The sequence below is a fragment of the Canis lupus genome, chromosome 6, assembly GCF_011100685.1.
Source record: "Canis lupus familiaris isolate Mischka breed German Shepherd chromosome 6, alternate assembly UU_Cfam_GSD_1.0, whole genome shotgun sequence".
NCBI lineage: Eukaryota > Metazoa > Chordata > Mammalia > Carnivora > Canidae > Canis > Canis lupus.
The window spans coordinates 50,879,449-50,904,401 of NC_049227.1; the positions used below are offsets into that span (position 1 = coordinate 50,879,449).

The window sequence follows — 24,953 nt, forward strand, 5'->3', positions numbered from 1 at the left end:
AGGGGCCTCTCTCTGTGCAGACAGGGAATATGGAAAATGCCTTTTAAGGCTGGCAGATAAAAAAAAAAAAAAACCCAGATGGCAGATATAAAAAATCCATCTCCAAGAGCATTCTAGGGGGAATTCAGTGCTGCTCTTGGAGCCAGAATTTTAAATCTATACAACCTCAGACCATTGTGTGGCTGATAATTTCAGATATTTATTTTTGCTGCAGCATGGGGCAGAGAGGTGACTTAAGCAACTTTTTTTGTGCCTGATGCCAGATTCCATAAACCATCTCAGAATAAGCCTGACATTAAGAGCAAAAATGAGTTAAAAATCCCATATTTTTTTTTTTTTTTTTTTTTAAAGCTGTGTAGGAGGCTGTGCTCAGTCTGGGAGGTTTGAGAGGAAAGCTCTCACGATGTTCACAGCCCACACGATCACAGGGTGTAAATTCTCAGGGAGGGAATTCTTTGGCAGCAGCAACATATATAGTCACATTTTCCTCAGAACAGAAGATTTTATGTCCAAATTTTTAATTCATGTTAAGTTTAAAGAATTGTCTTTATTATAAAAATGGCCAAACATTTTCTTATTGTATCGTTTCAGAAAACAGATTCCTTGAGGAGTGATTTAATCCAATGATCAGGGTGATGGTAGAAAAGCACAGAAAAGACTTGTTAGGCACAGAGCCAGGAACGTGCGTGTGTGTTTGAGTGTGAACCCCAGGTAGGAATATGCATTAAATTATTCCATTTTCCCTGCTATCAAGTGGATGATGAGCAAACCCCATAAGCACAGTTCTCCTGCAAGGATCATGCCTATTGACAGCTCATTCTCAAGTACAGAAATCTCTGCCTGAAACCAAAGTAACCAACCATAATAGTTCCTCTGTCAACTCTTGATTATGTGTAAATTATGCCTGAATGCTTTCCAGGGTCAGTAACATCGGTTCATCAGGGAGCCCAGATTATTTGAGTTCTGCTTTAGGCCAGCTTAATGCTGAAGGAGATAAGAAGTTTCATAGTAATGCTAATAATAATCGTTAATATTTATTGAGCATTGTCTATGTGCCAGGCAATATTCTAAGTGCTTTCCATGTTTTATCTCATTGATTTCCCCCGCTCCCCGGCAAAACTCTTGTGGAATAGATATTATTTTTATTTCTGTTCAATAGATCAGAAAGAGAAAGAAATTGTGAAAATTGGCCAAAATCAGACAACTCATCATTGTGATTAGGGTGGCAATCTGACTTCTCTACAAATTTGTTACAGCAGAAGGGAAATATATTTTATTGGTTCTTCTCTCTTCAAAATATACTCAAATAAAGATTTATCTGAGGGGGTGCCTGGGTGGCTCAGTTGGTTAAGAGTCTTCTTTTGGCTCAGGTCATGATCCTGGGGCCTGGGATCGAGCCCTGGGATGGGCTCCCTGCTCCGTGGAGAGTCTGCTTCTCCCTCTCCCTGCCCTTCCCCACTTGCTTGTTTTTTCTCTCTATTTCAAAAAAAAAAATCTTTAAAAGAAATGTGTCCTTAGTCACATGTTTTATTTTGCTTAGTGACACAAAATTTAATGACAGTAGAAGCTAAATATTTTTGATCAGCACCGTGGACCAGTTTTAGGATGCTATTTTTGCTTTCTTGCTTTGGTATTATCAGCTTGTAAGTAAAAGATACATTTCCCCCCCTCTTTTCTTATCTCTTAACATGAGAAAATAGATTGATGAATAGATTTTTAAGAAATTTCCATTTAGGTATAAAGTATGCAGCCTGTCCCAAATATATTTGACTTTGAACCCTTCCCTCTTTTGGGGGAGCATTTCATGCAGCAAATGTTTCCTAACTGTGATAAATGCTGTCCTAATATTTACTATAAGCATATTTTACCTCCTTTTCATCTCTCAAATCACTATAATCTGGGTTTTGTCTTCAGAGTTTCCATAATTTCAAATCCAATGGCCTCTTCTCAGATCATGTTTCACGATTTCCCAAGAAGTGACTCTATAGACAGTTTCTGACTTGTCTTGGAACATTCTCCTCTCTGGGTTCCAGTTCACCATTTTCCTTTTGGTTTTCTCTCTTCTCCTCTGTCTTCTCAGTTTTCTTTATGAACTCACATTTATCTAATTATTAAATGTTAGTGTTCCTTAAGGCCCCATCCTTGACTGTCATCTCTTCTGTCTCAATGTTATATTCCCAGTTGCATCATTTAGACTGCCATACTCATCCCTACGTTTGGAATCTTCTCTGACTTCTCTATTTTATTTTAATTTAATTTAATTTAATTTTATATTTATTTTTTAGATAGGAGAGACACAGAAAAAAAGAGAGAAAAGAGAGAAAGGAGGGGCAGAGGGAGAGGGAGAGAGAGAGAATCTTAAGCAGCTTAACCAATTGAGCCACCCAGGTGCCCTGTAAGTCTCCCTTGACTTCTATAGAAATAATTAATTTTTCTCTTTCCCTGCCAAAGGCACTTTATTTATGCCGTAGTACATAGTTTCATCATGTCTGCCTTCTAACCAGTCTCTTTTGTGAGGAAGTAATAGGCTCTGTTGTGGTCAGCTCAGTAGATTATCAGAATGGAAGTTTACATCTCACTCACGGAACAGTCTGCTCCAGATCTGGGCAGTACTCACGGGCAGCTGTCTGCCATTCCATTTGGGGTCTTGGAAATCCAGGGAACTTCAAACTTGAGGCTCTACTTTCTAAGGAAAAGTGATTTTTCTCTGACTTCCATGGCAGAAGAGAAAGATTAGAAATTTAATAGGGACATAGGCTTCATCCTGATCTGTGCTGTTCATATTTCACTGGCCATAACTAATCATAGGGTTCTAGATAGCAAGATTGGAAGCTCAGCCTTCCATGTGCCTGGGAAAGACAGGGGAATGACTGGTGAACTGCTTAGCCCAGGGATTATATCATAATCATTTTTCTATCTCCCATACTTGGCACAGGGTTTGACAATAATCGCCAATAAATGTTTCATAAATGGAATCTTATCTAGATCAAATTTGCATCAACAGGTGAGGAGGCTCTTCTAAAGGAAAGGGAGCTTCCACAAATGATTCAAGGAGATAATTACAGAACTAGGACAAGAATCTAAGTCTATTCCTCCTTTCACTACACTTGTTCCTGAAGGAATTTGTTATAAAAGAATTGTATGCTTTTCTGGGTTGAGCATTATTTTCGCTAAGATGGTAAGGTTTGTTTTTGTTTTCTTGCTCGCTTTAAATCTTGGCTTACACAGTTAATAGAGGTATGGCATGAAATATATTAGGAAAATGAATCGAACGCAACAGAATGAACTCAAAATAGATTATCAGTTAGTTGCCAGGCAACATCAATAACTATTTCTAGTTCTTAAATCGCCCATGTCTCCTTTGCTACCTGGTCTTTAATTGCATAGTAAATACTTTTATTGATATGGAAAGAAAGAAGTGTGAAAAGTGAGCCATAGTATTATAAATTATCACCTACTCTTACTTTTTTAATGTCATTTCTGGAATAATAATTCTGTGTTTGCTCAGCAATTTGGGACCTTCCTCCTGCCCACCCCCCATTTTATGTTTACTAACTCCTAAGTTAGTAGATAGGGATTCTCTCCGTGCTATTTTATCTATGAAAATATTAAATTTGATGACTACTGTAATATCTTTTTTAGGCAATCTTATTTGTTTTAAAGCTTGGTGATCTCATTTACTTTACATCTCAGGGTTCTCCAGACTCCACTGAGATTCTCTCTTAAGCTCTACTTCTGCATGTGAAATTCCATTTGAACATATAAACTAATCTTAACTGCAGTGTTTCTAAAATAAGCTCTTGATCTTCTTTCTTTTCTCCCAAGCCTCCTTTGGCGAATAGACATAGAGATTGCTGGAGGTGGCCTGTGTCTGATCTCTAGTCGATGGAATATGAACAGAAGCCATGGACACCCCTTCCACGTCTGGCCATGTCATACCATCTTCCTGGCCCACAGCAAACCAACAGACCACTGTCACCACTGCCACCACCACCAAAACAGGTAAAAGCTCCTCCTTCCTAGTTTCCAGTTGGCTGGAGATGAGTATGCCAAACTTGGAAATCAGCGCTAAACCGCTGAGCCACACAGGCTGCCCTCAACCTGAATTCTTTTTTTTTTTTTCTTTTCCGCCCTGAATTCTTATACGACTATGGTGAAAGAGCCTTATCACTCTCCTGGACTGTTCGGATAGCAAGAAATAAACTTATTTCATGTTGAGTCATTGGTTAAGATTATTGTTACTATAGAAATAATACAGGAACCTCAGTTTGCCCATCTAGAAAATGGGAATAATAACTACTTTATTTTGAGAACCAAATGAGATAATATAAACAAAGTGTTTATTTTAACATATGATTCATAGGAGATATCCAATAGGTTTTAGTTTCTTTACTTCCTTTCATCTTCCCTTAGATACAAGGAATACAGTCTTTTTTCTCACTTCTTTTATTTCCTTATTATTATTATTATTATTATTTTAGAGAGAGAGAGAGCACAAGTAGGAAGGGGCAGAGGGAAGAGAGAGAATCTTAAACTGACTTCACACTGAGCTCGGAGCCTGACTCAGGACTCCATCTCATGACCCAGACATCATGGACCCAAAATCAAGAGTTGGTCCAACAAACTAAGCCACCTACTTGCCTCTCCTTTGCTCACTTCTTTTTTTTTTTTTTTTTAAGAGTTTATTTATTTATTCATGAGAGAAACAGAATGAGAGGCAGAGACATAGGCAGAGGGAGAAGCGGCTCCTCACAGGGAGCCTGATGCGGGACTCGATCCCTGGCCTGGGATCACGTCCTGAGCAGAAGGCAGACGCTGAGCCACCCAGGTGCCCCTTTTGCTCACTTCTTAAACCTCCGATTCCTCTACCACTTTTTTCTGCTCTGTACTTGGTAAAAGAAAACAGTAATTATGAGACTCAACCTGTTAATTTTCTGTTGCCCAATCTACACATAGTCATAGGCTCAAATTCCCATTTTGCTCTTGTCTTCTGTCCCAATCTCACTCCTGTATTCTTTAATATTAACCAGTGTTTATTAAGTGATTAGGACATGCCACGTAATATGGGAAGCTCTGCATGGATTATATCATTAGAGCTCATGAAGTAAGCACTATATTATATCCTCAAATTGCAGATGAAAGAATTGGGATCAGAAAAATGAAGCAGTTTGCTCATAAAGCAAGTGTGATTGAAGTCCCATGTATCTTTAAATTCTCTCACTCTATTTTCACTTCCTACCTGGACTTAAACATGCTCAAATGTCTACAGTCTCAAGAAAAACCATTCCCTGAAGCTATTGCTCCCTTCTTCATTATCTTCATTTACTGTCTACTTCTTCATCTACCAAGCACCAGGCTTGTGTCCTCATCACTCGGATGAAGTGCCTCCTCTTATCAAGTAACACACCCAGTGAAAACTGCCGAGTTCTTAAATCACTCAACTTTTCTGAAATTCCATTGACTACTCTATTCCTTTTCCTTTTCCTTCTTTCTATACTCCCCTCTTTTAACATCCTTGTCACTCCCTGTTACTTGTCTAGCCACTCTTTCTCAGTCTTGTTTTGGGTACTTCTTTTTCCTTTTTAAATGTTGGTGCTCTTTGGGGTTCTACTCTCTTCACTCCATTTTTTTTATATGCTGCTGGTATCATTCACTCCTATGGTTCCAATTACAAACTATATGCCACTCAACCCCATGTCTTTAATCCACACGAATAAATGTTGCTCCTGAATCCTATAATCATTTAAGCAATTTCTAGGTGACATTCTCAATTTAGATGCTCCATGAACACCTCAAACTCATTTCTAACACTGATTTCATAATCTCTCTGCAAATATCTTCCCTTGTAACATTTCTCCCTCTGAACTTCCCTGCCTCAGCAATTTGTCCATTTGTCCAAGTTGGAAACTGTGTGTTGTTTCTGGATCTGCTCCTTCATCACCCCCACACTCCCAATCAAATTCTAAAGTCTTGTTAATTAACAAGAAATTCAATTTCTAAAATATAATTCAATCTGATTTTTTTGTTGTTGTTCTCCATTTCCTACCATTTGCCATTATTCATGCCTTTGGAGCATTAAATGCTGAAGCAACATCATTTGCCATTCTCAGAAAACAGCAGGCCCTTTCATACTTTGAAAAAAGGCTTACTTATCTTTTTCTCCCTTTTATGCTTCGAAAAGTATTTCAATAATCATCTCTATTGTCACTGCTCTTGTGAACCTTGTAAAGTTTTCTTTGAGGCTTCCCTACCCTCCCTCCTGTGCTACCATCATACTTTGCACCCACCTCCTTTCTAAATATTTATAAGAAAGTTTGCAATTATTTGACTATTTATCTCTTCTGCTAAATTGTGAGAGGCTTGAGAAAAAAAAGCCTATCTTTATTACAGTGAATCAGACACTTCCTAATTTGAAAACACTTTTGCTAAAGGACCAGTTCACAGAATGGCCATTTGCCAAAAGACTGGATTCACTGAATTTATCAATTTATTCCAAATAGTTGTAGTAGTTAAAGCTCCTTGGATGTTTACGTTTGCTTCCCAATGATGACATGATTTTCTGGATATTGACTTTTTAAGGTCGATATATCACCTGACAACATGACAAAAGGGTAAGGTTAGCAAAATAGAATCACTACTAATTAAAAATTTTTTTTCAAAGAAAAAGCTGTTCTCCAACCCCTACTCCTTTTTTTTTGGTTCCATTTTATATGTAATGAGACCACTTCTCTACCTCTGAAATATTTTCAGTTATCTTTGAATGTCATTTTCTATTTCGGTAAATTTTAAGCATTTTCCTAATTCTTTTGCCAATTCCTCAAATGGCATCCCAGCTTTCCTTTTATATATCTAGCATTTAAAGTTTAAGATTAAATTAAACTTTAATGAAGATTAAACTTTAAATTTAACTCACAGGCACTAAAATAAATCAGAATTTTAAACTAGATTAAAATTTAATGAAATACAATGTTTAAATTAAATTAAATTTAGAATTACAGTTTAAATTCATCCAAAAGAATCAGAATTAGTTAAAAACATTACATCTCCATGAAACTAAAAATGTGATTTCTATCAAAGAACAATTAGGGGTATCTTGACTTGGTTGGTTAGCAGCTCGCAAAATGATTCACAAAAAAAGCACAAAAAACAATGAAAAAAATGACCACAATGGACCAAATCAGAAAAGATGTTAAAGAATAGTAAAAAAGAAGTATAAAAAATAAATTGATTAAAAATACAATCAATGATAATAGATGGATGCTGAAAGCTTGGCTCCATACAAAATGACATTTTTGAAAGGACTAAATGTGGAATATAAGAAATAGTGAAAGGGACCCACCCATAAGGAGACCGGGGAGACTGAGTGATGAAAAATTAGAGAGGAAGACAAACCAGGAGAGATTCTTGACTCTGGGAAACAAAGGGCTGCAAAAGGAAGGTGGGGGGAGGATGGGGTAACTGGGTGACAGACATTAAGGAGGGCACATGATGAGATGAGCACTGGGTATTATACTATATGCTGGCAAATTGAATTCAAATAAAATAAAAAAAGAAAAAAAACAGTATAAACTGAGAATCCCCATATGAAAAGTAAAATTTTACTTAGTACATATGAACTATTTCACATTCAGTCATCAAATCTTCTTCTTAAAACCTATAAGAGCATCTTTTGTCAACTCAACATATTTGATGGATTGGTTGTCAGTGAATCAGTTACTTGGTGAATTGAGTTTTAGTGGGTTTGTCTACTTGTTTGCCACCAGCAAACTTGTCTATGCTCTCAACCCCTTCTCCAATTTCCACAACTTTCTCATGTTAACCAGAGTCTCTCTTCCTCTGGCATCCTTAAGTGGTATCTGTTAATTCTTATACAACCAATTTACTTCTCTGGTCAGAGATTTCTTTTTTCTTTTTTAAATATTTTATTTATTTATTCATGAGAGATATAGACAGAGAGACAGAGACATAGGCAGAGGGAGAAGCAGGCTCCCTGCGGGGAGCCGAATGTGGGACTCCATCCCAGGACCCCGGAATCACACCCTGAGCCACAGACAGATGCTCAACTAGTGAGCCACCCAAGTGTCCCTGGTTAGAGATTTCTAAACTTCTTTGGTCAGAGGTTGTTTTCCTCTTCTTTTCGAAGCTTTTGAAGCTCATTGTCTCTTGTCTGTCCGATGTTCTTGCCCTCCTCAAAGACAGTACTATATGCTACTACAAAAGCAGTCTCTTATCTTGTTTCTTTTCTTAATATTTATTTTAAAAATATTTAATATATTTGTAGAATATGAATCGGATTGTGTCACTCTCCTGTTTAAAACTTTTTAATAGCGTTCTATCACTCTCAAAGAAAATTCGTAATATGGCCCACATGTTCATGCAAGTTTTGGCCTCTGGATACCTTTTCGTGTTTCTTGGGGGACTTGCTCTTTTTCTCCAGGCATTGACCTTTTCAGACCTTTCCAGAGAATGTGCCATGGCACTGTCCAGCCCAGAGCCTTTCTCTGTGTACTTTCCTCTGCATGCCTCCTCCTACTTACTCCAATGCCTTTTGTTATGAAAAGCCTGCTCTCGCTCTCTCTCCTTTCTTCTTCTTTTTAAACCAGACTTTATTTTTTTGAAGAAGTATTAGGTTTACAGTAAGATTGAGTAGAAAGAACCCAGAGAGTTCTCATAGACTCCGTGCTCCCACGTGCACAGCCTCCAAGGTGCTCTTTCACTTTTTAGTTGCTCCTCTGCTAGATACATACTTCTATTGTTATCGGTTCTCATAGAATCATGTTCTCTTCCTCAAATGTCACTTTGAGATTGTAACTTTTTAGTATGATTATTTGTTGCTTGTCTTTTTTCTCTACAAGGCATAAACTCCATGAAGGCAGAAACTGTTTATTATTTCTTATCGCTTGCTTCTCCCACTATGCCTGGCATATAGTAGATCTTCATCAAACATCCATCATTGTGGGTCAATGACATATATCATATAATCCTTTATAGTCTAGGGCCGAGACACAGCTCTGTGTAATTACCATTATGAGACTTTGAAAACCTAAAATAAAAATTAACCATAATTTTGCTATTTCCTTCTGTCTCAGATGAATTCAGATTTTGCATTTGTAACTATTCTGTACAGCAGCTTTTAAAAGTTAACCACAGATGTTATGCTAACATGCATATTAATAAAAATAAAATTATTTTATTATGTATTAAATATAACAATTCCTTTCTACTTTGATTCTTTCTTCTCTGTTTTCAAATCTGAAGTGTTTGGTTTCAAACCTGTAAAAATTTGCTTGTTTTGCCTAAGAGGCACAGATCACCACAAGGGGGCAGGGGTAGACAAATATTCAGTTTTTTTTACTCTGAATTCTGTATCACCAGAGTATTATTCTTTGACAGAGTAAATTTGGACCATTATTTTTTGTAGAAGCTTTTTTCTTTTTTTTTTTTTTTGCATTTACCATTCAGTTTAAAATCTATAGGTACTATTACCCTTTTCATACACTGTATGTCTTTTAAAAAATGAGCAGACCTTCACTACACAAACTGTAGGCATGAAATAACTTGACTCTTCAGTACATTGTCATTTTACAGAGTTATAAGAATGATATCCCAGGCATGGCAGTAAATTGTTCATTGGTAATTTTATAGCTAGTTTTTATTCTTCTGTTTTATCTTTGGTACCCCTCCCCTTCTCACCACCACCTCCCCCAGTCCTCCCCCCACCCCCCCCTCATAGAGACTGGTAGGAGGAAAAGAAGATACTGTGGTTTTTGTTTGTTTTTAATAATAGTTTAGGGAGTATTTAGGAATTTATTGGATAGAAATAAGAAATTGAGCATTTTCTGGGAATAGGATTTCAACAGTATTGTTTGCTTTATTTTTCTATCTTTTGTGCACTAAATACATATCCATCTTCTTCAGTTTGATTAAGAAAAACACAACCTGAGCTCTGTGTGGCTAGCTTGACATTGTTCTCCTAAATAGTTGGGGTAGACCTTTATGTAGAGATCTAATTACATGGCTAACTTTATTTTATTGCTTATTCTGAAATTTAGTTTCCTATAAATGCAGAGCTCATCAAATTTGGAGTTGAATTTTAAGAATGTTAAGTTTAATGATAATGAAAGCAAGATAATTTGCATGTGAACAGCCTTGGTTTGGAGGAAGTTTAGAAGAGAAAGAGGGCTTGTTAAGAGAAACTAATAGAAAGAAGGAGACTTTGATCAGACTAGGAACCATCAAAGAGTACATAGGCAATTTGGAGACAAATCACCTAATCTTGATGCTTTTTGATGCCTCTATGTCTGCCCTTGCTTGCCTTCTAACTCTGGAACACCTCCTCCTACCACATCCCTCATTTTTATTCCAGGTAGTATAAGTAACTGGGCATGTCTATTATATAATCTCTGGAGCCCATGGAAGAGATTGCTAACATATCATCATATTCCCCCACGCCCACCAAATCTAGCCTCAGTTTCCTTCTCAGTCCAGCTCCTCAAAATAGATTGGATACCAATACCAATTAATTACAGTTCTCCTATGAAGCGAAACATATTCGCCATCTTTGGAGAGTTGCCCCGAACTGGTGGATGGTTGTCAGACCAAGGTGGATGGCTTTGGAGAATGTAATTTTGATAGACCTAGTCTTCACCATGAAAAATAAGAGAGCAGTGTGAGTTGGGGGCTTCCATTTTGCTTCTTTTTTTCCTTTTCAATAGTAAGGAGAGATCCACCAGGACTACAATACGTAGAGTCTAGAACCTAGCATATTCTAAACACTTGAAAAATATCTGTCTGATGAATAAGTTCATTAACAATTGAATTAATTAGTTACTGAATGAATACTGTCTTCTTTGATAAATATGTTATTCCCTTTGGGGTAAATTATATTAGTTGATGACAATTCTTCCTTCTTTCTCTGCCCTTGCCAGGGTTTGCCATAGGTAAATTTTGATAAAGTTATCAAACCCAAAAACATTTTTATACGTACATATATACATTATGTTATATACATATATACACAAACAATTTAAAAATTTATTAACTGGATTAGATGTAACACATACTTGTGTGCATGCGCTGCACGTGTGCATGTGATGAAGCTGGGTTTGCTGCCGAGGGGCTGGAGTCAGGGACAATCTTCAGTGACATTAGTCCATGGAAGGACTGGGCAAACCATGAGGAAAAGGATCAGGAATCTGGAGGAACCTATGAGGTTGCTCTCCATTAAAGGGCCAAACCCTCTTCCTGCATGCTTGTCCCCAAGAACTGAGGACAAAGTGCCCCAGACACCAGAGCCTACTGGGGCTGGTCCCCTCATCTGCATCTCCTGGCCACTACATCAAGCCCTCACAGTCTACATGCTGGACCCTGTCACAGCTTCTTAAGTACAGTCCACCAATAAAGCCCTGTTTGTGCTGCACTGGAGCAGGAAGGTAAATTCAGGTTGTAGCCAGTCCCTCCACAAATGACAATCCATGATAGAGGTTTCGACTGCTTCTTGGCATTTTTCCACAGTTTAAAATTCTGAGCCTAATCCAATTTGTAAAACATGCAGGAGTACATGGCTTTTAAGAGCTCTTCAGCTCTTCAGGAGGGGCAGGTCCATCTAGAAGATCAGAGGTATCAAGGCCAATGGCACAAAGAATAGCTGAACCTATAGAGTGATGCTGTAAGCCCAGCAGTCCTGTGCCAAGACCCCATTGATCAGTCTGTCTCTCAGATAAACTCAGGCTAACTCCCTGTTAGTTGGTGTCACTTCAGATTTCAAGGGTAAAAGGGACTTTCACAGTTGGTGGTCTAGTCTTGGCATAAATCTATGATATCAAATTCCTACTAGTGATCATCTAGTCTCTACTGACTTGCTGTGAAGAAGTGCAGCCTTTCTAGCAAGGGAGTCCATATATAGGTTCTTCCATATGCTAAGTCAGCCTCTAGGTCTCCTATAGCTCCTCCCACTGGTTTTGGTTTGTCCCCATTGAGGCCACACTTTTCTTTCCCCAGGCAGCCCTATGCAGGTGTAAAGACAGCAATCAAGATTCCCTAAGTCTCCCCTAAATTCCTAGGTTTAAAGATCCCCCAGACTGTAACAGGGTTGTTCAGTGCATAATTAAGTCATGACCCTATGCTCATGTTCACACTGGTGAGTCCACCATTTGGAAAACTAGTTACCAGGGACCTTATTTCTCCACCATCCTTCTGGAGCCTGGAATTCTTTGGAAATAAAAATCGATATCCTCTAAAAAAAAAAAAAGAAAACATAAACAAGGAAAAGGAGGTAAGAAGTATTGTGTGGGGTGATGGAATTTTAGATAGGCCAGGGAAGGCCTCAGTGGGGCCACTTCCAAGTAAAAGCTTAATGCTAGTGAAGGAGCTTACACTGCGGATACCTGGGGGAAGAGCATTCCAGGCTGTAAAACAGAAAATGCAAATGTCCTGAGGTGGAACTATACCTATGATAGTAGAGAAATAACAAGGAAGCCAGCAGGGCTAGAGTAGAGTGAACAATGTAGTAAGTAGACAAAAATTATTTTTTAGAGGTAACGGGGTTAGATTCTAAAATGTCAGGGACATCATCTTTTATTCTGAGATGGAAGCCATGAAGAATTCTAAGAGGAGGGTCAGGAGCTGACTTATGTCACATTACTTTGGCTCTGTGTGTTGTGACTACAAAGGACAAGGGCAGAAGCTGTTAGGAAACTATTTAGGAAGCTGTTCTAATAATCAAGCCTCTGCAAGTGATAATGAGGAGGTGGACCAAGGTGGAGGCTGTGAAGGTGGGGATAAGTGGTCATATTCCGGATACGGTTTGAAGAGTTGACAGGATAGACTGGATATGAGAGAGGAGAGAAAGAGGTAAGTCAATGTTGACACCAAGATCTTGGACTGAGCAGCTAACAGAAGGAAGACATTGACTCAATGAGGAAGGTCTAAGAGCAACAAGTGTGCAGGGAAACTCCAGGACCCCTACTTTAGACCTGGCAAGTTTCAGATTCCTATCAGATCCAAGTGAAGCTGCCAGATAGGCAGCTGGATATAGGGATCCCCAATTTCAGGGGGGGGAAAAAATCTCACCTGGAGATATAAATTGGGGTGTCATTCAGTGTGTAGACAGTATTTAAAGCCACTGGCCTGGATGAAATTGCCCCCAAGAGAGAGTAGATTGAAAGAGAAAGAGGACGCCGCCCAAGTCACCTCCAACATTTAAAGATTGAAGAGATGAAAGGGGAAAGCAAAGAGACTAAGAAAGAGAAATAAAAAGGAAAAAAAGCAGGTAAGCTCAATGTCCTGGTGATGAAATGATATATTTCAAGGAGAAAGTGAGAACTTGCCAAATAGTGCTCATCTGTCAAATAAAATAAAGATGAAGGAATGGAATGGGCATGGGGCTTAGCCAGGGGTTACTGGTGATCACGATAGGAGCAGCCCTGTAATTCTATTGGAACTTTGTTTCCAACTTCATTCATTGTCTTCCAAAGGCACTGGAATAACGATCTGATTTGAGCCTCCCACAGTGATGTCAGACAGTAGTATTACGACACCATATGACAAGCGAGCTCAAGATCACACACTTTTGAAAAGGCTAAACCAGACTCATAACTCCCTGAGTCATGAGGGTTTTTCCACTTTCCCCAGACACTGAGTGGTCATTAAATAACAGAGGGTATTTCCCGAGTTGTCCACCGTCCTTCAAAAACTCACTGTATATCTCACAAGAATACATTTATCTAAGCCTCTCCCCACTACTAATTTGGCTTATCACCCCCCTGGGATAACAAATTCCATTAATTTGCTGTCTATATTTTGCACAGCAATGTGTCTTTTTTAGCTCTGCCTACCCCTTCGCAGCTGTGTGGTGTGAGGGCTGCCTCCAGTGTGGACGGCCTGGATTGTTTAACAAGACCATGTTGGAATGATCCAGTCATATTCTTATGTACTCTCAATTTCATTTGTTAACCATCTCCCCTTTGCAGACAGCTTTTAATTGCTTTCTTTTGTCTGTCTCTTAAGGAAGGTCTTGAGATGCTATGGTGGAGAAAATTTTTTTTAAATATTACAAAAGAGAGGAAGGTGTTTTTCCAAGATTCCAAAAATGCTCGCTTCTTTTTGTGGACGCCACACACAGACCCCTATAGTGCTCTCTTCTGTGAAGATGCATAATTATTCCGTACATGCTTTAGATGATCATCTCTAAGCTTCTTTTCTCTTGATGCAAGATGCCTTGGGCCTTCCTACATCATAACTCCAATGCATGAAATTTTTAAAGTAATCATCTCAATTATTTTGTTCCAAATGCATTATAGAATTATTATTTTTTTTTAATTTTTTATTTATTTATGATAGGCACACAGAGAGAGAGAGAGAGAGAGGCAGAGACACAGGCAGAGGGAGAAGCAGGCTCCATGCACCGGAAGCCCGACGTGGGACTCGATCCCGGGTCTCCAGGATCAAGCCCTGGGCCAAAGGCAGGCGCCAAACCGCTGCGCCACCCAGGGATCCCTGCATTATAGAATTAATGCAATATATGGACCATCTGAAGAAAAATGTTTGCATCCCACCTGATCTCTAACCTTGGAAGTGTCATCAAAACTCTCTCCACTGAAAAGGTGAGAAACTAATCCAAACTCACTAAAGCAAAAAAAGATAATTTTTCGGCTCCTTTGATGAAAAATCCAGGACATGCAGCGTTTACCTCTGGGCCTCCTGGGTTTAGGAGCTTGAATAAAGTCATTGAGACCCATATCTTGACTCTGCTCTCCTCCACGGACTTCATGGTCATACTCTTTAGAAAGTAGAGACTCCTTGGGGCTATACCATCTTGCATGCCTGCAGCTTTGGCTGAAAGAGCAAATCGGGGCAGCCCCGGTGGCTCAGCGGTTTAGCACCGCCTTCAGCCCAGGGCGGGATCCTGGACACCTGGGATCGAGTCCCATGTCAGGCTCCCTGTGTGGAGCCTGTTTCTCCCTCTGCCTGTGTCTCTGCCTCTCTCTCTCTCTCTCTCTCTCTCTCTCTCTCTGTGTGTGTGTGTGTGTCTCGTGAATAAATAAAACTTATTAAAAAAAAAAAAAACTTTTGAAAGAGCAAATCGGGTCACCTGAACCAAACACTGACCAGAGGAACTGTGTATTTGATGTTCCTAAGCCTGTAGACATCACACATGATAAGAGTAGGCACAGGTCCTTTCCTCAAAAGAAACAACAGTAACTACAGCTGTAAAGTATAATAGGAGCAGAGTTCTGGTGCTATAAAAGAGAGAGAAAGACAGACAGACAGAAGGGGGAAATAAGATTCAACTACATTTGGGCACCAAATCTAAAGAAACCTTTCTATTGTGAGTGGGGTGTTTTATAAAGGACAGCGTGCTTAGCTAACTGATGGGAAAGGGTAAGAGGAGTTAGCATTATTGAGCATCTTATTTGATTTTTCCATCTCTGTTTTTTAGCCAATGGTGTTCTTGTTCTACAGATGAGAAAAGCAACGTGTAGAGATGTTCAGTCACTTGCCAACAGCCTCATAACTATTTAGAGAGCAGGCCGGCACTGGAACCAGAGCTTCAAGCTCTGAGGTCCTTATTATCCCTCTCACCACGAGGCCCCACACTCCTGTTATGGAAAGAAGGTGAGTGGATGACGGTAACATTGGGTCGGTCCACACAGAATGCCAGCAATGCAGCCAAGGTGGAAAGCCATTTGGTTGAAGGGGCCAACTGTATTGTGCTCGATGTCTGTCACACTCTACATGGTGCCTGAACCCAGGAGCCTGATCCAAAAAAATTCAAACTTAAAAAATTCCCTTATGCTGAATTGAAGGGAAGCCCCTTTTATAACCCAGGGAGTCCACAAAAATGGTATGATGTTGGAATATCTTTGTATCACATAATTTCCCTTTAATGTCAAAAAAAAATTTTCTGTCCATATCAACTCATGTTAGAATCAAGTATGTAAAGGATACAAAGTACAGTGACAATTTGAAATTCGAAGAATAATCATGTTGTCTTCTGTCCTCAGCCAGCTTCCTGAAGCCTTTCAGAAGAGCATATGCAGAGGTGTCTGAGTGGCTCAGTGGGTTCAGCATTGGACTCGATTTCAGCTCAAGCCATGATCCCAAGGTTCTGGGATGAAGTCCTGAGGCCCATGTCAGGCTCCGTGCTCAGTGGGGAGTTTGCTTGAGATTCTCTCTCTCACTCCCCCTCTGCCTCTCCCTACACTCTCTCTCTCTCAAATAAAATCTTTAAAAAAAATAGTGAATGCAGATGTGCATCTAACACAAAATGTTGTTCTATTCAAAGATGCAGACCCATCTTGCTTTGCTTCTCACCTTAAGTGCTCTGAAAAAAAAAAAAAATGCATCTCCCTCAGTACTTTGAACTCTCTCTTGGCATTAAATAATTTCCATGGGAACCGGGGCTAAAGAGACCATCTTAGAGCTCATTAAGTGTTGCACCACTTAAACAAGATTTTTAATTTTCCTTGTTTTCCCTTTTGTTAGATAATCGATAACTACCAACTCACATTTATTAATGATGTAACTCCTAGACAAGCCTGGAAAATGATGTCGGATTAACTCACAAAGGTTCCTCCTTATATCGAATCCAATGTCTATGCTTTGAAAGAGATACTTTGCGGCTCAGATAAAACAGAAACGGAATCCAAATGTTTCCAAAGTAGCTCAGCCTTTTAGCCACAAAGGAAAATCCTGTGCCGAGATTCCAGAACTTTTCTTTGTCTTGGTAATTTTCCAGCATGTGTTTTTACTCTTGCAAATGCCACATCAGAGTCACAGATGGCAGCACGATTTGAGCAGGTTTGAGCTTCTCTGTTTTTTAATCCAAATCCGAAATTAGACAGAAGTTGATATTAACCTCTCAGCCTCCCGCGCCCCTCTTTCCCTTCTTGCTCCCAGTTGTTTTCATCTCTTTGAGCCTTCAATTGTTTGACCCCATTAGTATTTTTTCCCAGCACAATTAAAGCACCAAAGAGTCTCAGTAATGTCAATGCCACTTCCCAGCAGCTCAAGCATTTCTTTTCTCGTTTCAATTTGTACTCTCAAATCTAAGCTAATTGAGGTTATCAGAAGAATGCTGGATGGCTCGGTTTGCCCAGCTTTAAAGTTGGATGTAATGTTGATAGTAGGTTTGAGCTTGAGGTCTAAAAAGTAAAATACTACACTTTAGGCTGTTACTATATAGCACAAAATATTCCTCCAATATCCCAACATTTGGCCTGGTATTTTTTTTTTCCATTTTTCACTTTTTATCCAGATGTTTTATATGGTTTAGATATGACCTTAAATCTTAAAACTATAAACTGCATATACTTTTCATATATTAAGATCTAAAGACATTAATACCCCAAATTTCCACAACCAACCCAAAGATACTAAGATCATACATGATTTTGAACTGTTGACTTCTTTTTAGAATTCAATAAAATTTTACTGAATGTCTACTATGTGAAAGATGTTGGCCTGGGAGGACCTTGAGAGATATGATAAGTATGAAGGGATCTGCCCTCAAGTTAATGTTTGTAACATTCTGTTTAAGAAGTAACCCAAACATGTTATAGTACACATTACTTTGCTGTAAAAAGACTTCTGCTTACAGATGCCACTGATTCTGCTTGGGTTTTGTCACCAATTTCCCTACGTTTGTGTGCTATAACATGCAATTCTGGGCTTGATTTAATGAATTCGCTAATTCAACAAATAAAAAAGCATCAATTATGCTCTAGACATTGTACAAGGCACTGAGGACAGAAAGAAAGGTATCTCCCTACACATGGCATCCAGTCTACTAGACAAGACCGTCCAAATGGATCTGTAAATAGAATGCAGTATGGAACGGGCCATGGAGGCATGCCCTAGGTGTTCTGGGAACTGTGAATAGACCCCAATGCTTATATTTTTAAGTTCCTCTCTGCCTAGTTTCCAAATTTCAAACCTTCTTGTTACTCCACCTTCCTCTACCCGATCTCTCCCAGTACTCTAAAAACACAGACCACTGGAAGGAGCACGTAATCAGGAAGACTTTAAATCTGGCCCCATCACTAACAAGCTGTGTGTCTTTGTGCAAATTGTTTTAACTTCTCCGAGGCTGAATTTCTCCCTCTGTAACATAGAGGTGTTAATACTTCTGCATATATTTGACGTCAGAATGAAGGGAGATAACTTATGTAAGGTGCCTAGCAGAGTAGCTACACGTAGTAAACGTGACTACTCTCCTCTGATGGCTACAGCTTCAATGACCTGACTGGCCATATCTCATGTCTGGCCTTGTTAACCAGCCTGACTTATAATGTCCACAGCCCATATACATTGAGTCACAATGAGCCAATTGTCTCAGTTCATCCTCACAACCACCCACTGAGTAGATACAGCCCTGCCAAGTGCTCTTACCTTCTGGTTCCCACAGAGGCCAGCGCACAGCTCTTCCCCTCCGTTCCTACTACTATCTACAAGGGGTCTACCCTCCCAATCACTTCCTAGCTTTGTAGGCTGTTGCAGGTTTACAGCCTGACAGATGCACACCGCCTTCTCTGACCGCACCTTACTATGCATTACCCCCTATTTGAGGCCTTTTGCTCTAGAAGTGTTATGAGTTTCTAGGCACCAAGCCACAAGGAAGACCATATTGCTGGGAACAATAGGCTTCCTTCTTCATAAATCCTTTCCTATTTCCTTTTCAAACACCACCCCCCCCCCCCCCCCCCCCCCCGCCTCTGGCCCTGCCCAGATGCTTCCCAACTGCTGTAACTAGGCTTGTAATCCAATTCTGCCAAAGTGCTGCTGGCTGGGATAAACACATAGAAACCCTTTAACTCTTTCCAGTCTGCTATTTGCAGCTTATACCTACTTAAAAAGAAAAAAAAAAAAAAAAACTTGTCATTTAACTATACTGGAAGGTAGAGTCTGTTAAATGTCTTTAAGAAAAGTACAAGATGCTTCGGGAAACAGATGTCAGAGAACCTCGAGGCACCCACGCCTGGCTTCTCACATTGTCTCATTAAGCACTTGATGAGGAGTTTAAGCAAGGAGGCCTTAATAACCCCAGTAATCTTTTACTGGTTATCTCCCTGTTTTGCTTCCTGAAGCATCTATTCTGTTTCATTTCCCTTTCCTTTAAGGAGAAGCTTTGGTTTTGTGAACATGCGGTCTCTGCAGTAACCCCCCACGTGAAGGAAAACAAAGACTGGCTAGAAACTCCCTGGATTCTTCAATCTGTGGCAAGCTTTGGGATAAAGTTTATGCCAAAAGCCAAATGGCTAGTTTCGTAATGATAGCTCTTAGCAGAGGGGCAGCAAACTAGCAACCAATCACTACTGTTATAATTTCAAGACGTAAAGACTTTACTGATCCACAACCACACATTTTCCCATTTGGTTCATGGTTTCTTGAAGATGATGCACTTGGGGGGGTCAGCACGTGTGGAGGTGTGCAGACCAAGCTATCTCCATGGTGGCTTGGTGGAATGTCTGCTGTTTATGAATTGCAGGTCTGACAACCTGAAACTGAAGAACTTAACATCTCATGGGTTTCAAGGTGAGGTGTTAGCCACTTCAGAGTATTTCTTCCACCAGCTTCTTCCTGTCTGAAAATCTGAGGAAATTTTATTTGGTTCACAATCTATCTTTGGCCGGTCTCTTGGTCGAGGTTGTTTACTTTGTCAGCAATTGTTCAGATCCATCTTAATTCCTTTTTAAATATTTTTAATATATCTGATAACATAGAATCACCTATTTTTAATTTATTATCATAGTACTCATTATAATCACCTTTAGTCTAATAATAAATTACTATTACACTCAGTCATATGGTTGTTATAACATGCATATATAAAAGCTTAGAGGTCTCCAAAATAGGTCAAACCCATTTTCTTAAAACTAAATCTAAATTGTGTTCTTCAACCAGTGTTTCTTGATTCCATTATTTCCCCTCCTCTCTTTTATTACTCATGCTGGAAACGTAGGAAGCTTTCTCACTCTTTACCCCTCCACCTCATGCCCCTACCTCAACATCAGTCATCAGGATCTATTGATTCCATCTCTCAAAACTCTCTTTATTTTTGACTTCTCACCAATCCGTCCTCTGCAAGCTAGGCCAATCAACTATAACCACAGGCCTAAAAAAAAAATAAAAAAAATAAAAAAAATAAAAATAAAATAAAAAAAACCACAGGCCTACTCATCAGTCCTTTAAATAGTTTTTGACACTTTTATTTTCCAATTTGCATCCAAAGTTAATCCTAGAAAAATCTCAAATCTTTTATTTCACTCCCCTACTTAAAATCCTTCAGTGGCTTTCCATATCTCTTATTATCTGTGTTTAATAGTCTTGTAGGCCCCAAACAACCTGAGGCCTGTCACCTCTTTGTTCTCTGTGTTTGACCTTCCTCAGCCTTGCATGCATGTCTTGGCCATACTGGCTGCTCCATGCTCTTTTTCATCTCAGGATATTTTCAAATATTGTTCACTTCCTGGAACATTCTCCAACCCTCCTATGTCCCCTTAACCAAAGTAACTCTTATTTACCCTGTGGATAACAGCTAAAATGTTCACTCAAGGAATAATTACTTCCTTCATCCATCCTATCCCCCAAACACACTCCCAGCTAAGCTTCGAGTTCTGTTTCTAAAGTATCCTGACTTCTTCCTTCCTAGATGAGTCAATTCACAATAGTAATCACTTGTTTACATCTGTGTTTCCTGCTGAGTGATTGCAGGTAGGGACCTTAATCCACAAATCTAGATGTGCAAGTAATAAAGCATTGCTTTGCTTTCTTTAAATTCACTTATAGCGAACACTGTTTAATCAACTTCATTCCAAATCCCAGCAATCTGGAGAGATTTTAATCCCAATAATTATCACAGCATTTTGTCCTCTTTTCCTTAGTGTCCTATAAAAATCCAGGTGAGGAGTCTTATTCGATCTCAAGGCATTGCAGAGGCCTTTCCTATTTTTGGTACGCACTGATTACCGTGGAAAAGCTTATTTTCCCTTCTGACATTGTCGCACATGGAACCCTATTTGCTTTGTGCCTCTCTCAAGGTCCAGGACTCTTTATGGGGAGTGGCAACTCCATGGTCTAGGACTGGAGTCTCTGGGTATACTTGGAGTCCTGCCACTGCCCAAGGAAAAAGGATAGGGCCATAGTACTGGCAGACCCAGCAGCCCTGCTCTCACCCCAGTCTGGGAAATCCCCAGTCAGTGACCCTGAAAGTATTCCTCTCTCCCCATTTCTCCACTCTCTATGAGCACAATCTTTCAGAAAGGGAGTTGCTTTCCATGTGTGAAACAGCATTGAGTGTTTGGGGTATAATCAGAGTTTAAATCAAACAGGCTTTAACAAATCATGTACTGCGGTACTTCAATAACCTTCCTTTCAAATGGACAACATATTTCCACTTCCCTCTGCCATAACTGAGATAAGCTTGGAAAAGAGATTTATTACCCTTGTTTATAAAGGCCAGACATAGGGAGAGAGTGGGGGCGGGGGGGTGGGGGCGGAATGGGGAGAGATTGGAGTTAATTCTGACATAGTTCTTCAACAGGATTTCTTATTCTTCCAGAAGACATCCAGCAATTGGGCTAAGCTGGCAGAAATTAAGTTCAATTCTCTATGGCCGCATATTGTCTAATACATGGTTGATGCTTAAGAATATCAAATAAAGAACAATCCTTTCCTGGGAATTGTGCTCTCCCCCAGCTATGAACATTAGGATTTTGCAAAATGTGTTTGTTTCTCTAGCACTAAAGCCAATCTGGACTTTGGCAAAGCACCTATCCTACAGGACTGATTCTTTTAAGAACAAGCCCCAAGCTCCCAGAAGCACATTTGCTCAAATGTAAGTGGGCTGCAATTCAAGTAATTTGCTCCCTAACTGCCTTGTGACAATCTTGTCTCTCTTCCCTTGTTCTTTCTCCAGCTTCCCTCCTGCTTTGGCCCCAAAGACTGTTGCATCATTTCATCTGCTTTTTTCAGAAACCTAGTTTTCTTTTCATATCCAATTTCTGGGCTCACATACTGCCTCCAAAACCCACTATTTCCATTGACTGAAATCTTATAAAGAGTCCCCCATCTTGCGACAGATTCATATTCAGACCTCAAAGATATCCATGGCCATTTAATCCCACTTGATAAACTCTCGCCCCAATCCTAAACTGGTTAGGCCACATAACTCTGTCTCAGAATCTAATGCTCATCTTATATTCCATGGTGTAGTGGTTAGCACATCTGCCTTGCATGCAGAAAATCCTGGGTTTAATTCCCAGTGGAATCACAAAATTGCCTTAGTTTCTACTCAAAAGGAATTTAGTGAACCCTGTCTCAGAATCTCAATCTTTATCAAAGAATTCTAATATTGGATTTCTAGTTTTAAAAGAATCCCAGGATTGCAAAGTACAGGCCTAGCCTAATATATATACCTTGTCCATCATTCATATCTAATTTATTTCAATCACTGGGAAGCCAACTTCTTAAACCAATATATTCAGCTTTCTTTAGGTAGACTGCTTCATTTAATATTTAAGCTAGTGCAGGATCATTTTTTGTGGCACATACTCTGAAGACCAGGTAGGAAAAATGCGGTTATCCTTTTATTCTAGGAATACAGAACACATTTTTCTACAGGAAGATTTAGGTGTTAATGAAAACATATGCACCCAGAGACATTAGTTTTAGTGATGAAAAACAAGTAAAGGCACATCTCCACCCTCTGCACCATAAGGAAGCTCTTTCTCAACGCAATTATAACAAGGAAATGCCCCAACTCACAGTTACCAGGTGAACAACACATTGCATAAGTCATATGATGAATGAGAACAAAATTAAGTCATAGAGCATTATTGGAGAGAAAAATAACATCAAAGGAGTATCCAACCACAAAAAATAGCCAAGGATGCTGCCATAGTCAACATTGGCTAATGGGAATAGCAAGTCTAACAATTGTTGCTCATGTACATGGGTAGCATCTTCTACTCAATCCAGACCATCTGACCTGTCCTTACCTTCAGCCCTGTTACATCATCAGAAACAAATTCTAGCCTTAGCAATGGATTTTAAAATATTATAGCCTCATATTTGGATGTGACATTCATTCAAGCCCTGACCTTTCTCCTAGAACACACATTCATAATTGCATCTGGGTAGTTTTCTTCTGCCCAGAAGCATGGCTTTTGAAGCCAAATGGGTATAAGTCCTAATCCTATTTCCACTATGGAAGTTTTAATATCTGGCCCCTTGCCTATAAAATAAAGATAAAATCTTTATTTGCAGAGTTTTACAAGCATTGACTGAGATAATAAATATAAAATGCCTGGCAGAGAGTCAAGTACATGGCAAATGCTTAACTTGTTGCTTTTTAAAATCCCATACCACCATTCTCGAGTTTTCTGTTAGTTTTAGTCTGATATTCTGTTTGCTAAAATGTTTAGTATCTCATCTCAAAACTTGCAGCACTCTAATTAGGCATTTATTCTTCTAGGTCTGCACTGTCCAAATAAAGTAGCATTAGTCACAAATGGTATTTAAGCATACATTTTAATTCCTAGTTTTAAATAAAATTAAATATTCAATTCCTCAGTTGCACTAACATTTCAAGTGCTCAATGACCACATATAACTAGTGGCTACTGCACTGGACAATACAAATAACTTTGCCATTAGGACAAAAAGTTCTATTGGACAACACTGGCCCAGATAATATCTAAGGACCTTACTAATATATTCTGTTGATCACCTCTGAAGCATTTCATAACCTTTTCCTCAACCTGTCAATAAATGACAGATGCCCCAGAGGCCATCTGCTATCATAACACAAGTTTTTAAACTTGAAAATTGTTCACATATACTGTGGTCAGATAAATAATAAGATTTTCAGTTTTGAGCCTTCTATTCTTAGGTTAGGATGCCAGTGAATACAAGGAATTAACCTGAAACTTAACTGACCTTTAGAAATAAAAAACCACATTAAATATCCTTGGAAGATTTTGCAATATTTCTCCTCAAAAATTTAAGAGTTAAATTAAATATTCCCAAAAATGGGTCTCAGAAGAGTATCAATGTCTAATGTTTCATGTCCAATTTAATAGTATCATATTGACTCATGAGAAATCTCCAGTTCTAAACTCTTTAAATTATATGATTCTTTAATGATTTGAAGTAAAATAGACAAGACAGGGCCCTTGCAAGTTTCCCAGCTTTTACTGCTCATTTCTTTCTCTTTCTACCTTCCAAAAGACCATGGATTACCCTCTGAAAAAGGACTTCTCCCTTTTACTTCTCTGGAGGTTACCAGCTTTGAGTGAAAAACTACCTCATTTAATCGAGAAAGTCATGTGGCATAAAATATAGTATCTGCCATTATTCTCTATTCACTCAATCAATTGGTAAATATTATTGAGTACCCAGTCTGTGTCGGACCATTGGCTAACTGCTGGTGATACAGTGATGAACAAAATGAGCATGTCTCTTCTTTGATGGAGTGTATTAATGTATGTTCTAATTCAGCCTGACCAAGATTAAATAAATTATGAGTTTTTAGTTTTTAGTTGCTTTATTTTCTCACCTCAGACTAAATGGTATTTTATTTTGTCACCATGTGTAATGGGAGAAGGGACATATGTTATATACACTCCCTGAACTGGGGAGTTGTTGGGGGGGAAAAAGCCACAATAACTATGAAGGGTCATCTTTTTCCCATGTTATTTGGAAAGAATAAGATGTCGCTAAGAATAATTTCATCTTCTCTCCATATCAGGTCTTAGTATTGTATTTATTTACTTGTACACATCCCAGTCCACAATGATTTGAAACAACTTAAGGAAACACATAAAATACAAATGATAATATAAGATTAAAAGGCAAAAATAGAATAAGGTGACAGACTGAATAGGAGGTCAAGATGAGGAAAAATTACTAAGAAATTCAGGACCTATAGATGAACACAATTGTTACAATTGAATA

The 24,953-nt window shown here is 39.0% G+C and overlaps 1 non-coding gene across 1 annotated transcript; it reads left to right on the plus strand.

Annotated features, from left to right (window-relative positions):
• Positions 1-22,197: 22,197 nt before the first annotated feature.
• Positions 22,198-22,270, plus strand: TRNAA-UGC. Its single transcript has one exon. It is a non-coding gene; the product is annotated as a tRNA-Ala (tRNA).
• Positions 22,271-24,953: the final 2,683 nt, after the last annotated feature.